General features: G+C 43.8%; 1 protein-coding gene across 1 annotated transcript in view; it reads left to right on the plus strand.

Annotated features, from left to right (window-relative positions):
- Window positions 1–14,175, plus strand: part of RORA (RAR related orphan receptor A) — a 734,689-nt gene that overhangs the window by 167,736 nt on the left and 552,778 nt on the right. The window lies entirely within an intron of this gene.

The following is a 14,175-nucleotide window of genomic DNA, read 5'->3' on the forward strand; positions in this document are numbered from 1 at the left end:
ACAGCTTTACAGGCTCCTGTCCAGGTAGTGGTCACATTAAAGGGGTGTGGTGGTCATTTGTGTGTTTGACTCACGCACAGGTTAATGTTCGCAAATAAAGGACTTTGTCTCTAGTCTGTGAAATGTAACAAAAGGACTAAAACATATATTTTTAGAGAGTATATTAAATATAGCTACATTTTAATTGGCGCAAAGGAGATAGGTTAAAGCATTTGAGAAGGAAAAAAATAAACATACTTTTTTAAAAAAATGAAATGCCTAGTGCTACTCCCAGCAGGGAGCAGAAGGATACAAGGTATCTCAGACTTGGAGGCCTTTGTGGAATGGACTTTGGGTTTTTTTTAAACATGACCCCTATTTTTCTAATTATAGTCAGTTCTCAAAGAGACCCGGGTGGGAGCAGTTTTAAATCTGTCTTTTCTTTCAGTAGGCATACCTTCTGAAAAATCCCCAAAATTTCAAGAGGAGCTTTTCTTCTTCTTTTTTTCTTAAGCAATTGCTGTTTTTTGAGCTCCAAGGGCTGACAGCTGTTCTAGTTTTGCTTGGGGACTTTTTCACATTGTGGATTAATCAATGTTATGAACTGGGTCCGTGGGGTTTTGGGAATGTAATTGGTTTCAGATGACACTTTGCTAGTCAATCTGTGAAACAGCCGAATGTTGACACAGCTGAACAATTCCAGCTGTTTCCACTCGCCCCTTCCTCTTTCCTTGGACGCTGCATCCTTTGCCTTTATTTTTGCCTTCCCTCTCTCATTGTGACTTTGCTAAACTAATTTGTTATCCTTTCTGAAATTTCTTTTTGCTTTTCTCTCCTTTGGGGTACCATGGCTCCCCGTTTAGTATATCTTCCACTCAATTATATTTTCAAAACTTTTTTCCTTGGTTTGCATAGTTTCTAAGGAAATAATAGTTTTACCATTTAAGTTCCCTTTTATTTGTGGCAATTACGTAGTTTGTTTATTTAAAGGCACACAGCAACAAATTTGGGCTTTACACAAGTGGTTGGATTCTGCGAATATTTGGTTTCACAACTGCTTGATTAACATTATTTTTAAATTACCAGAGGCCTTCCATTGGATAAACAATGCAAGCCATTAACTCCATTCAATGCATAGCTCTATTTGCTACAGCATATCTCCCTGACACACTGAGAAAAGGAGATTCAGGTGTCAGTATTGCTGCTAGAAAGATGTATGATTAGAAGGGAGGAGTCAGAAAAAGACCAACCCTGAATTATGTACAGCATATTAAGAGTTTTATACTGTCAGGGGAATGGCATGTAAATTGCTTTCAGTGGTTTTTCATTATTAGACTAATTTCTCTTTGTATTTTCAAGAGGACTTGTTTCTGCATCTTACTCGATGGAGGAAAATTTTTAACTGCTTGTGTGCCCAATACAATTTTGCTCTTTTATTGGATGATGGGCTGTAGATCTAAAGCTGAATGAGCTAAACCAAAGGATAGGACTGCACAGATAGATCCATGCATTATTGTTGTTATTCCCAAGAACTGAAGCAATTGAAGTTGGCAGAGTAATCCCATCTTCCCAGGATGGTCTGCCTTGAGTAAATGATGGCTCAGGTTTACAGGACGATGGGGCAGCCAGCCACTTACTCTGCATTGCTTATGGAGATTTAGGTCCACGACACAATTAAAGTCTGAGGTCAAAGTCAAGTCTAAGATGTCAGAGAATGTGGAACAACTGACAAATATCATGAGAATTTGGCAAATAAATATAATCGACAAAGTGAATTTTTCCAGGTATTTCCTCTCACCATAATTGTTAATGAACATGGTATCAGAGGAAACAGTGTCAGATGGAGACTGTCTTAGAGATGATAAACAATGGGTAGATAGACAATGTTATTTCTCTGAATGTAGAACTACAAACAATACAGGTCCTTAGACATTGCTTAGGCTGATACAGTTGAACACTTATACAATCCTGTGGAGTGAAACTTCTGGATATTTCATAATACTAAGATGTCATGGGCAAGTGTGCTCAAAGGAGGCAGAAGAGCATCAGTATGAACAAAGCATATGGAAAAAATACCTCCAATTGCAGCCAGAATTATCTATACTAATAAAAGGGTAATATGCTAATTAGACTGGACATCTTCTGGACATACACCCAGACATCCTTCTGGACAAAGCCATGATGGTGGGGGCCAAGGCAAAGACAGTTGGGGGCAATCAGGCCGGCAGGGGAGGGCAATTAGGGGAGATCAAGCCAGCAGGCAGAGGTGGTTAGGGGCGATCAGGCCAGCAGGCAGAGGTGGTTAGGGGCGATCAGTCAGGCATGGAAACAGTTAGGGGTGATCAGGACAGCAGGGGAGCAGTTAGGGATGATCAGGCTGGCAGGCAGAGGCGGTTAGGGGTGATCAGGCAGGCAGGCAGAGTGGTTGGGGTGATCAGGTTGGCAGGCAGGTGAACAGTTAGGAGCCAGCGGTCCCGGATTGTGAGAGGGATGTCCCAGATTGGAGAGGGTGCAAGCCGGGCTGAGAGACACCCCCCCCACACACACACACACATGAATTTCGTGCACCAGGTCTCTAGTAGGTGATAACCCAGCAAACAGGTTTATAAATCACTGCAGGCAGTTCTCTGAAGACTGATCAAAATGCAAAATGCGGCTGTGTTCCTCGAGGGAGACAGAAACTGAATGTAGTCATGGACAGTTGTGGGATAAAAAGTAAAAGCAAGTCTCTGACCATTTATTATACAATTTACAGCTGAACTGATACACCTTAGCAACAACCTGACAAAGCCCAGGACAGTTCTGAGAGGGGTTAAGCAGCTGAGTGATTGGAGGTGTGCCACATGAGGGCAAACAAACACATACCCTCATCCCCTTTATTTAGAAAGCTGAGATCAGATGGGATGAAGACTGTAAGATCACGGAGGGCATGACTGTGAACGTAGACTTGGCAGCCTGAATGTTGAGCATGGTCTGTAGAGTGCCAAATAAGAACACTGTTGTCAAATCCTTGTCCCAGCATTTATTTGTCCGACCACAGGCATTTTTACCTGAGTGATAATACTTTGCATGATAACACTACTGTTAATTTGTGAAACATCCTGCAGCCTTAACGACATGGTTTACTCAGTTGCTTAGGACTCATTCTCCACGCTTGAGAACACTGATTCTTTTTTAGTCTCTGTAGTGGGAGACTGGGAAGAGTGAGTAACTAGTTCAGGGCATAGAGGCAGCCTTTGGTATGAGGGGACAAGGACTAGGGTGGGGAACCTGGGGAATGTGTATTACTCCCAGTGGACTTGCATCTTAGAAATTCTAGAATTCCACTCTGGGCTAGGAAAGGGGACGGGTGGATTGTGCATAGGTTTTTCTTGCTGCCTGGCAACAAGGAAAGCACAGAAGCCTCAGTGCAGGTAATGGTGGTCACTCAGCCATCCGTAGAGTCTCCTCCAAACTATCCAGTATGAACTCAGAGAGTCGTCTTCAAGACATGAGTCTCCAATATCAGATTAAAATGGCACATCCCTGGGCTCCACCAATCGACCTGAAACATCGGTTTGGAGGGGAGGGGTCTACATTTTTAATAAGCTCCCCAGATGACTCTCATTCACGTTTGCACTAGGATTTTAAGCTATGTGAGAGCACTGGGCTATAGCCAAGTAATGGGATGTAGCTCACCAATGGAATATCAATCCAGGAGGAATGGGCCATGTAAATGTGCCCTTGGTAACCCAGATATTGCAAAGATAAAGAGCTCTTCACACAATTGGTGCTGAAAAGGTACAGCCTAAAATTATCTGGACAACCTTCTTAAGTGGAAACTGTGGTTCTTCCCAGTGATTTCATGTGAGTTGATACCTTCCCTCAGAAAGTGACTGCATAACTGTACACAGGAATTCCCCACCCTGGAGACAGAGGGCTAATTCCATGATGTGTCCAACAGTCCCTTCACTCTGTACTGTAATAGTGGTTTATAAAATGTACTGTGTTGACCTTGGCCATCACAGATGCCTTCGAGGTTGACTCCAGAATGTTATGGCTGGCAGGGCCTTGTGACTATGCAGCAGTAACTCTACCAAAGCCGTATTCTAAAGTGAGTGGGGAGCCAGCGAGGTGCAGTGATGTGCCTAAAACTTCAGGTAGTTCAGGACCTGGTGTTTTCCATATCCAGTAGCCAAACACGCTCTTTCTTTATTCTACAACACCAGCTCATTTTTCTCAGGAAACCTGATTTAGAACCACCTGGGATTTGTAAGTTGAAAAGTTGTCATTTAGTGTTCTTACTCTTTTATATTTACAAAAGTGAAAATTTATTGATCACATACCATATGCTAAACCCCAAATATGCATTAACCATCAGATCCTTTCAGCAGACCTGTGGAGGTAAATGGCCCATTTTTAAAGATGGGAAGAATGAAGCTTTAGAAACTTTTAAGAACGTTTCCAAGGAGATACAACTAGTAAGTAGCAAACCAAAGATTTCAACGAGGCCAGTCTGATTCTAGGATATTATTTTATATTTTAGCAGACTGTTAGTAGATCATGTTGATGTACAAAAATTTATTTCGTATAGGTTCAAGGTTGGGCAAACTTATCTAAGTTACTCGGTACATTGAGATAATAAAAGATGAAGTGTATTCAACATTCAATGTGCACCAGGCTCTAGATTACAGAAGTTTTTGCTTTATCAAGTTACTTTGGTAGAATATTAATAGTCTAGCATGTTCTCTCTGGGCCGGGGCTGTCTTCTGTCTGCCAGGTATGAATGCCATGTAGGCACTGAGTGCATGAATTTATTACATTACATATATATGTAATAAATGTATCATATATATATATATATATATATATATATATATATATATATATATATAGCGCCCAGGGACTCCTCGAGGCTGCTCATCTGAGAGTCGAAGTCACAAACATGCCTTTCTCCAGCCTGTTCCCTCTGCCTGACCACCCTCCCTGCTCTGTTTCTCAATACTTGGCTCAAGGTCTCCTCCTCTGAGACCTCTTCCCTGACTCTATCCGGGCCAGAGCGCCCCTCCTCACTGCCTGCTGCTTTGGGCTGACCTTAGTCAGCTTCCACTCTGTGCTTGGTTATAATTTTTTATCTTTTTGGCTAGACCTGATGTTCAGGGTTCCCATAGGCCTCTCCAGGGAAATACCAATCCAGAGAAATACTTCTTTCCAGCCAAGGGAGGAGAATGAATACTCTTCTTCCTTTCTTTAGCATCTGGGCCACTTGCTTGGGGTTAGGGACTGAGACCATCATCATTACTGGCCGGGAGCCACTGCATGGCACTCTGGGAGCTTATCATCTCAGAATGTAAAAGGGGCTACTTAGTAAGGTCCAAATGAAATGCAGAATCAACAGTGTGGTGCTTCGGAGAAGGGGTAGGTAGCTGAGAACAGGAGGGTGGGGAGAGGGACCTGAGCGAATCTTGAGGAAGGGGCTAAGAAATAGTCATGAGGTGGGAAGTGTGGCCCGTGGCCATCTCCTCAATTCTGTGGTTGTGCAGCAACCAGCCTGTATGTGGGCACAGCCTTTGCCCTTTGAAGGTATGGCATCACCCCTGTGCACTCTGGAGCATAAGGAGCTGAGAAGACCTAGTGAGGAGGTGGCAGGGCCCCTCAGGGTGCTGGTGCTGGCTTCATCTCTAGCATTTCTATTCCACTCATTAACAATTAGTGAGCGCTTACTATATGCAAGGTACTGATACAGTGGTGCATAAAACCCTACTCTGTAGGCTCCTTGTGCACAGCAACTCAAGCAATAAATTTCTCTTTAAGCCTTGCAATTAGAAAAAGGCTGTGCAAATCTGAATGATTTTCAATATACGTAGAGATAAATCATAGAGAGCTTTAGGGCTATGCAAGAGAAAATGTAAAGTCTAGGAATTGTACTTTAGAATGAGGTATGAGTCCAAAAGCTTATGTACCCTGTGCCACCAACACCCACTAATACAATCCAGGCCTTACATCAGTGCATGACAGATGCGCTACCACTTATACCAGCATCACCCGGATATCCGCACTTCCTGCCATGCCCTTTATTGCCAAAATCCAGGAGGGAAGAAAGCAGCTCCTCCCTCATAATGACTCTGGGGATACCTGCTTTTAGATACTGGCTGGATATTTTATTTTTTAAATCTTCCCCGGAGGATATTTTTCCATTGATTTTTACAGAGCATAGAAGAGAGAGGGAAAGACTGAGAGAAATATCAATGTGAGAGAAACACATTGATTGGTTGCCTCCTGCACAAGCCCCTACCAGGACCCAGGCCAGGAAGGAGCCTGCAATCGAGGTAAGTGCCCTTGACTGGAATCAAACCTGGGATCCTTTGTTCTGCAGGCTGACACTCTATTTACTGAGCCAAAAAGCTAGGGCTACCAGCTGGATATTTTAAATAGTCTTTGGTGCCAGATTCTATTTATTTTGCTTGTTTTAATACAAAGAATGAGTGTGACCACTGACACATCCTAAGCTACTTTTTCCCGGGTGTTCTTTGGGTGAGAAAGCAGAATCTTCAGTGACAGGGTCCCCAGTTTCACTGAGCGGCTGACAATGGTCTGTGGCCAAGAGAGATGTTATCAACTATGGACAGGATCTCCACACTTCATCTCCTGCTGTGGGCCTCAGGGTCTCCCGCACTCCCTTCTGCCCTGACATGTAGGGGAAGGAAGGCCCTTGTCAGGAACCTGCTATTAGGGTGTGTTGTCATGGCAACCACCTGGGACCAGGCCAGGGAGAAGCCAGCTCCTACACTGCATTGACTTAGCTGGAGCTGAATGGATTGTTAAAGGTGAGCCAAGAGGACATGTGAAAGGGGAGTCTGGATGCCATGGGACCAGGAAATGTGATTATCACAAATTTTATATGTAGTGATGCCAGGTGTGGTGGAGGAGCCTGGGAAATGTGAAATCTGTCTCTCCCTGCAAGCAGGACGTTTACAATCACTCACTTACCAAGCACTTACTGAGGCCTCCTCTGGAGCCTCACCCAGCACAGGCGATGAGGATTAATCAGGTGATATACACACCCCTCTGCCTCTATGGACTCCTCATAGGGTGGCCTTTACCAGAAAGGCATTGTTTTTTTCAAATGTGGAACTGCGTTTTGATCTATCTTTTACATTTTATAGATTATTTTCTTGAAAGTAACCACATCCCCTTTTCTTGGTTAGAACTGTTGGAGCTTTGAATCTACTTTAATTTTTCTCCTCGATGCTCTCTGTTCTTGTCCCAGTTTTTAGACCGATCCCTATTTAGGGACAGAATCGGTAAGGAAAATTAAGAAAAAGAATCTTTTATTGTAGTACATGAATAGCAGGAAATCCTGGGCTCTGATTTCCCCACCAGAGGAGAGGTTCTGTTGCTATCAGCAACAATAGTGATCTCAAAGCAGATTCTGAATGAAGGAAGATTTCTGTAAACCTCTGTTCCTCCAGAAACATGTGTAACCGCTTAGACAATGGTTTTATGATAAATAGGGGTCATTTGAATAACTCTTTGCAAAATAAAGTGAACTGTCCTTCAGAGTGACAATTAAGTGTCATTATTCACAGTTGAGTAAACATCACTGGCAGGAACACAGTGACCATCTTCTGAGATCATCTGCCGATGGCTCCATGGCCTGCATTTTTGTGTTCCTTCGGTAGCCACGGATCTTGAATGTCCTGACTCTGTTAAAACAACTGGAAATTATATTTGTCTTTTTCCTCCTCCTGCCAAGATGGAGGCAGCCCCTGAGGTTCAGTTACTGGTTGTCTTGTCTGCCCTCTGGAGACCAATTCATCATAGTCGAAACATTTATCTGGCCATTGGAAAGGAAAGGATATAACTCATAGACATTAGGAAGGAAGATGCAGGAGGAACTGTATATTATTTGGGGGTACTTGAGAAAAATTCAAAGAGGACCTCTCCCCTATTTCAGCATCAGTTACATCCACAGAAATGCTTTCATTGCCACAAATTCACCCTCATCTTCCTCCCAAATGGAGCCTCCTGGTACAAGACCTATTTTTTGAACACCTCTTTTGTATTGGGTGTTGTGCTTTGGAAGCTTGGAACATATAAAGGAAAATGAGACATAGGCTCTATCCTTCTCTAGCTTAAAATCCAGTGGGCAACACCGAATACTGATAATCCAGTGTGTTCTATCTGGTTGAAATGCAAAGTGATAGATCCTGGAAGTCAGGACAAAGTGCCCCTGAGTTCCCTGTCTAGGTCAATGTTATCGTCACTCTTCTGGTCCCCCCAGAAGCACAAAGAACTAACTCGTTGTCAGTCATCTTGTCCTCTCACCCCGAGCTCACATCACCCTATGGTAGTCAGTTAGTCTGCAATTTTCCTGACATTCCTCAGATCATCTCACTTGCTTTCTTCTGCCATTGCCTAGACCAGTGGTTGGCAAACTGCGGCTCGTGAGCCACATGTGGCTCTTTGGCCCCTTGAGTGTGGCCACGAAGTTTCAATCGCACTGTACGTGCATGCCTGCACGTGGTATTTTGTGAAAGAGCCACACTCAAGGGCCGCAGTTTGCTGACTGACCACTGGCCTAGACGTAGGCCAGTGATGGCAAACCTTTTGAGCTTGGCGTGTCAGCATTTTGAAAAACCCTAACTTAACTCTGGTGCCGTGTCACATATAGAAATTTTTTGATGTTTGCAACCATAGTAAAACAAAGATTTATATTTTTGATATTTATTTTATATATTTAAATGCCATTTAACAAAGAAAAATCAACCAAAAAAATGAGTTCGCGTGTCAGAGGTGCCATAGGTTCACCATCACTGACCTAGGCCCTTCCTACCTCCCACTTGTATGGTTTCCTTGCTTCCTAAGCTGATTTCTTTGACCTTGAACTGACTTCCTTTCAATCTAAATCAGACCCTGTCACAAGATTAAGGTTCTGTAAAGCATTTCCTTACTCCTGAGCTTTCATCTTCTGTACCTTCACTCATTCAACAAATGGCTAAGAGGTGCTTTGTATCACTGAAACTACCATGGCTTTGGGGATAAACTGCATTCCTTAGCCTGATCTTCTCCGGTCTAGTTGCCTCCTACCTTTCTGATCTACTTCTCCCCTCTTTACTAGTAAATGTGACCTTCCACCCAGCACTGTTTCCTCAGGGTCTCATGTCATGCCTTGTATGTTCTTCTCTCCTCCTTTGCTCTTTTCTGTTCCCTACTAGGGCATCCGATGTCCCACCATGGTCTAATTAAAGTCCTTTCTTTTCTATGAGGCCTCTCTGACTACTAGTCATCAGGGAATAGAATTGAACAACAGAAACATCCTCTCCAGTCAGTAGCAACTCCTACTACCACTGAATCTGTCATCAAATTGCTTCTTAAACTTGAATCATAATTAAATACTTGTCCTTTAAGCTTCCCTATGTGTAGTGGTCTATTTTAGCAAGTATTATTTTTTTCCAGAAGGACGGATTCCTAAATGAAGAAATGTTGGGAACTCTAGATTCCAAGTCACCTTCTATTAGCTTGAGCTCTGCTCTTTAATAAATCTGGGAGAGGCTTTCAAGTGTAAGTGATGGGCTGAAGGTGACCTTGTACAAAGACAAATACTTTCTGTGTGGTTTCTCCTCCCCTAAGTTCCTAACTTTAAGGAAAGTGGAAGAGACAAAGAAAGAATCTAGAGGTTTCTACAGATATCTATGCCTCAGAGGTGGCCATTAGACCCTGAGTATGAGGCCGCAAGAAGGCTGGTGCCTTAGAGATGGGCATAATTATTTCCTTGTTCCTTTCATTATCGTATGACAATGTTGCATGCTGACTCCAAATTCATGTGCTTTCAGTTTAAAAATACTTCATGACATCTAAAGAAGTGCTGAAGGCACTTGCCTTCCCAACAGAGAATCCTAAACATGATCCCGCCCAGAAGTGCTGGCAGAGAGATCAAGGTTGAGTGTGCAGGGCCCAGAAGTCACGTGTGCATGGGTTTCTCCATCTGGGGGCTTGGCAGTCAGAAATAATATTCTTTGTCTTTTATCCTGCTCTTCTCTTTTCTACTTGAATATTAAAAAGCCAGGCGTAATGAAGTGCATACAATTGAATGAGAAATGGGAGGAAACGCCTTCCTTCTATGTGGAGTATCCAGTGAGTTGCTCAGGCTGCCTTGCTCTCTCTTCCTCCACCCGTCGAGCCTAAGGAGAGCTGGCAGCCTGAGATACCCTTGGGTGTTCAGGGAGAGACTCAGCGACAGACGCCTTTGATGTGCTCACCTACCAAAATGTCACATCACCACCAGTTCTGTTGTTTCACATTGAATGCGAAAGATTCACTAAAAGGTTAATTTCAAGTCTTGTCCAGTGCAGATCACTAAAGGCCTCGCCTTTCCATGGCACTCCTAGCAAATCTCAGGGGCCAGAGAGAAGGCAGATGCGCAGGTTGACTGGGCTTAATGCTGTCAGATGCCCTTTGGACCACATCAGGGTATTTTTATCTCCACTCAGCACAAGCTGTGATTGGAGCTGTTTGCAGAAGGAAGCAGGGTGGGTGTCTGCCTTTTTTTTTTTTTTTAACAGGAAAAGAGGCCTACTGTACTCCAGGACTGGTTTTGGTAATGATTTTTCATTTTTTGCCTTTATTCTAGGGTAGAGATTGCCCATATTTTTTAAAAAATGGTTTTTATGTTTCTATTTGTTTTGATTTCTGGGACTGTGTTTAGATGACAAAAACACCAGCTTGAAAGACGATCCATCTGGTATCTTTGGCTTTCAGAAGAGCCAGTTTGAATCACATCGTAGTTGATCCAATGGCTGGAAAACACATATTTACTCAAAATATGGTTAATTCAATGTCTCTGAATAAGCCTGGACTATATCTTCTTGGCTGGGTCAGGCTTCAATGTCTCCCCTTTGCTTTCTTCAATGTATGAACAGTGGAAGGAACGTGGGATTCAGACAGACCCAGATTGGAGATTTAGGTTTTCCATCTGAGAGCTTTTGCCTTTGGGCAAGACACTTAACCTCTCTGTACCTCAGTTTCTCTGTTTGATGGAAGGATGTTAATATCTCCCATAGGATTTAGGCTGAATCCGAAAGCCCACATAAGAGTAATCAGGAGCTAGCAAATTAATGATAGTACACAGTTCAAAACTGGTGTTCACTATTGATAGTATTGTTTCTTATTTTCTTGATTATTTCTTTTATTTTTTACTTGCTTTTATTAATATTTTTCTTTTCCTTTGCTTTAAAAACAAAACAAAACAGAAGTAGTGCCTGGTTGGCGTGGCTCAGTGGTTGAGTGTCGACCTATGAACCAGGAGGTCATGGTTTGATTCCAGGTCAGGGCACATGCCTGGGTTGTGGGCTCAATCCCCAGGATGGCTATGCAGGAGGCAGCCAATCAATGATTCTTTCTCATCACTAATGTTTCTGTTTCTCTCTCCCTCTCCCTTCCTTTCTGAAAAAGATAAAATATATTTTAAAAACACACACACAGAAGTAGTGTATGGGTCTCTCATGCATGTGAGCTGATAACTAATTGGATATTTAAGGGGTGTTTTATGGTTGTCTGAGACTTTGCATGTAACCGAAGTGTGCTTTTCAATAGGAGCTCAGTTACCTTGAATACTCCAGAGTTACGGCCTCACATGAAGGGCTATCACCTGTCAGGAGACATTTACTCTGCTGGATGAAGACGGGGGAAGAGTGCCGTGGTGTTAATTATTTAAAGCCACTTTTTCTGAAACCATCCCTCAACCCCTAATGATTCTGTTTGTTGCCTATAGACATCGGCAGTGCACTTCTACACTTTCATTGAGATGGTGCTAAAAATACAGAAAGGAAACTGTGATGTGCGATGAAAGTTCAGGATGATCAACCTTTTCTGCCTGTGCGCTTTCTCTAAATATTGCTTTCAGAACGCAGCTGGAGTCCTCAGAGCAGCCTCTTTCTTTCTAAAATTGTTCTGTACGGTGGGCCCAGTGGATGACCTGAACGGCTGAAACACCTTAAGAAGCTAAAACACCTGCACAGCCATGCCCATGAGGTGGTGCGAGAAGTAAGGAGGCAGATGTGTCTCCTTGGGGAAGGGAAGTGATCTTCCGCTGAACAGCTTAAGGTACTCTGAAAATATTAGATAAATGTTAGTCCCCACATGGGCCTGGGTCGCTCTGAGAAGCCACGCGTACTCCATAAACTGCTGTGACGAAGAGTGAGGAAAGTTCTTAATAAAAACCAACCCATAAAACATGACATTAAAATCCATGCCACTGACTTCACTGCAGAAAGGGCGAATTCACACATCAAATGTAAAAAAAGAGAAAGGACTGGGGAACAGAGGGGCAGGCTTAGCAGGGTCAAACTGGCTTTCCTTAGCCAACCTGGGGGAGAGCTCAGGTAAATAAATGCAAGACTGTATTTTACACGCAAGAAAGTTAAAGGGAGAATCCTCCATGACTTCATCAGCATAGCTCGGAGGATATGGCCTTTTTATACACAGCCCATTATTTCTCCATTTTCCCACTGTTCAGATGCCCCGCACTGCTCAAAAATAGAGTATTTAAAACAATATGGTTAATGAGAGGAAATATAAAAATACTCATTGAAAGGACTTTATTGGGACACTGAGTATTGATTGGAGCCCAGTTCGGAAGGCTGGGTGTTTCTTATGCCCCCAGGGGCTGAGGGATATAAAAGCGGTGGGTTCCAATCCTTATGCTGTAGCCCTGGCCTCATGGTTGCCATCACCCCCATTTGCCATCTCTAAGGGGACACCCAGATATCATTTGAGACCTTTTAGAAATAGAGCATGGCTGTGGAAGAAATGAATCCGGCATCTGTGGGAGAACATTTTTCTGGAAAAGAGAAGTGCTTTTCAAATGTGTTCAGGGGCTACAGGGAGACAGCAAGGCTGATGGCTACTTTTGCTCCCTGCCGTATTCTTTGCTCCTCGCGGGACAATGTGTATCTCCCTGTCCTCGGGAGAAACTGCATCCATTGATTTGAACGCCACAGCTAAGTATGAGAAAGCTGCCTAAGCCCAGCCTGAAAACTTCCCATTTCGTCACCGCCATTCCTGTTGCTTTTTTCCTGTTCGTGCTCAACCCAAGTGGGTCTGCTTGAAACAAACTTGAGATGTCCAAGTCACACCTACCACCCAGCAGCTCAGGGGTACAAATATAAAGCAGTTTCTTCTAACCGGAAAGGATTCCTTTTAAAGAAATGACTTTACAGGAAACAAACTAGCAAAAGTAAGCTGTCCCCCTCACCCCATTTCCCTTCAGTACTGATTTTTCTGAAGGAAACCTTCCCCAAAGATGAATAGATGTATTAGCTAGGGGAGTGTTAAAGGACAAAAAAAGGCTGAGGCCTCACTGCTGGGTAGATTCTGAGTGGTGTCTTCATGAGCGCATTTGTCTGAACATGTGCCCAATTCTTACTTTACTTGTTTTCTGGCTACGAAAATAACCATCCGCTGTGCTGTCTCCCTGTAGCCCCTCAAAGAGAAGCAAGGGTTTTGTTTTTGAGAGGCGTCCTCAAAGACTGCGCTCCCAGCTTTGTTGCCGGGGGTCTGCCCCTACATCCTGGGCTCAGCGCTTCCTTGGACAGCAGCCTCAGGGCCAGTGGTGACAGGGGCGCCACGAGGGTCCTCCCCACGTCCGCCCACCTGTGACTAAGTGCCTCACCTGCGTGCTGGTATCCTGAAGCCTCAGTGAACCCTCTCGCTGAGCGCTCTCTGCTGCAGAGGGGTCACCTGAGCAAGGCTGATTATGTCTGAACAGGGAGGGGGCAGAGGGGACCTTTGTCCTTTTTGTCCGTGGGGGGTCAGTTGGAGTCTTGACAGAAGAGGAGCAAAGGCCAGATTTTTGTGTCCAAAAAAGAATGTTTTCACAGCTGACAGCTGTAGGCAAACAGTAACAGTACATGGCACGGAACACTTTAAAATACGGGGCGCTGAGACTTTCTGGCTTTGGGTGAAAACCAAGTGATTGATAGTTCCAATCAGGTCTGTCTCTTCCCAACAGCACAGGCATTGGTGTTCCAGGGACAAAGGAGGAGTGATGTGCCTGGTTAAAGCTTTAATCGTATAAAGTAAATGAATGAGCATGAAGATGAGATTTATTTTTCTTTAGGACACTTTATGCCGTGCTAGCATTTATTCCCAAGAGGCACTTTGAGTGAGAGAAAGGTGTCCCTTCTGTAACCCTGTACCAGGCACACAGGTAGGTAG

Source organism: Myotis daubentonii, chromosome 1, assembly GCF_963259705.1.
Source record: "Myotis daubentonii chromosome 1, mMyoDau2.1, whole genome shotgun sequence".
NCBI lineage: Eukaryota > Metazoa > Chordata > Mammalia > Chiroptera > Vespertilionidae > Myotis > Myotis daubentonii.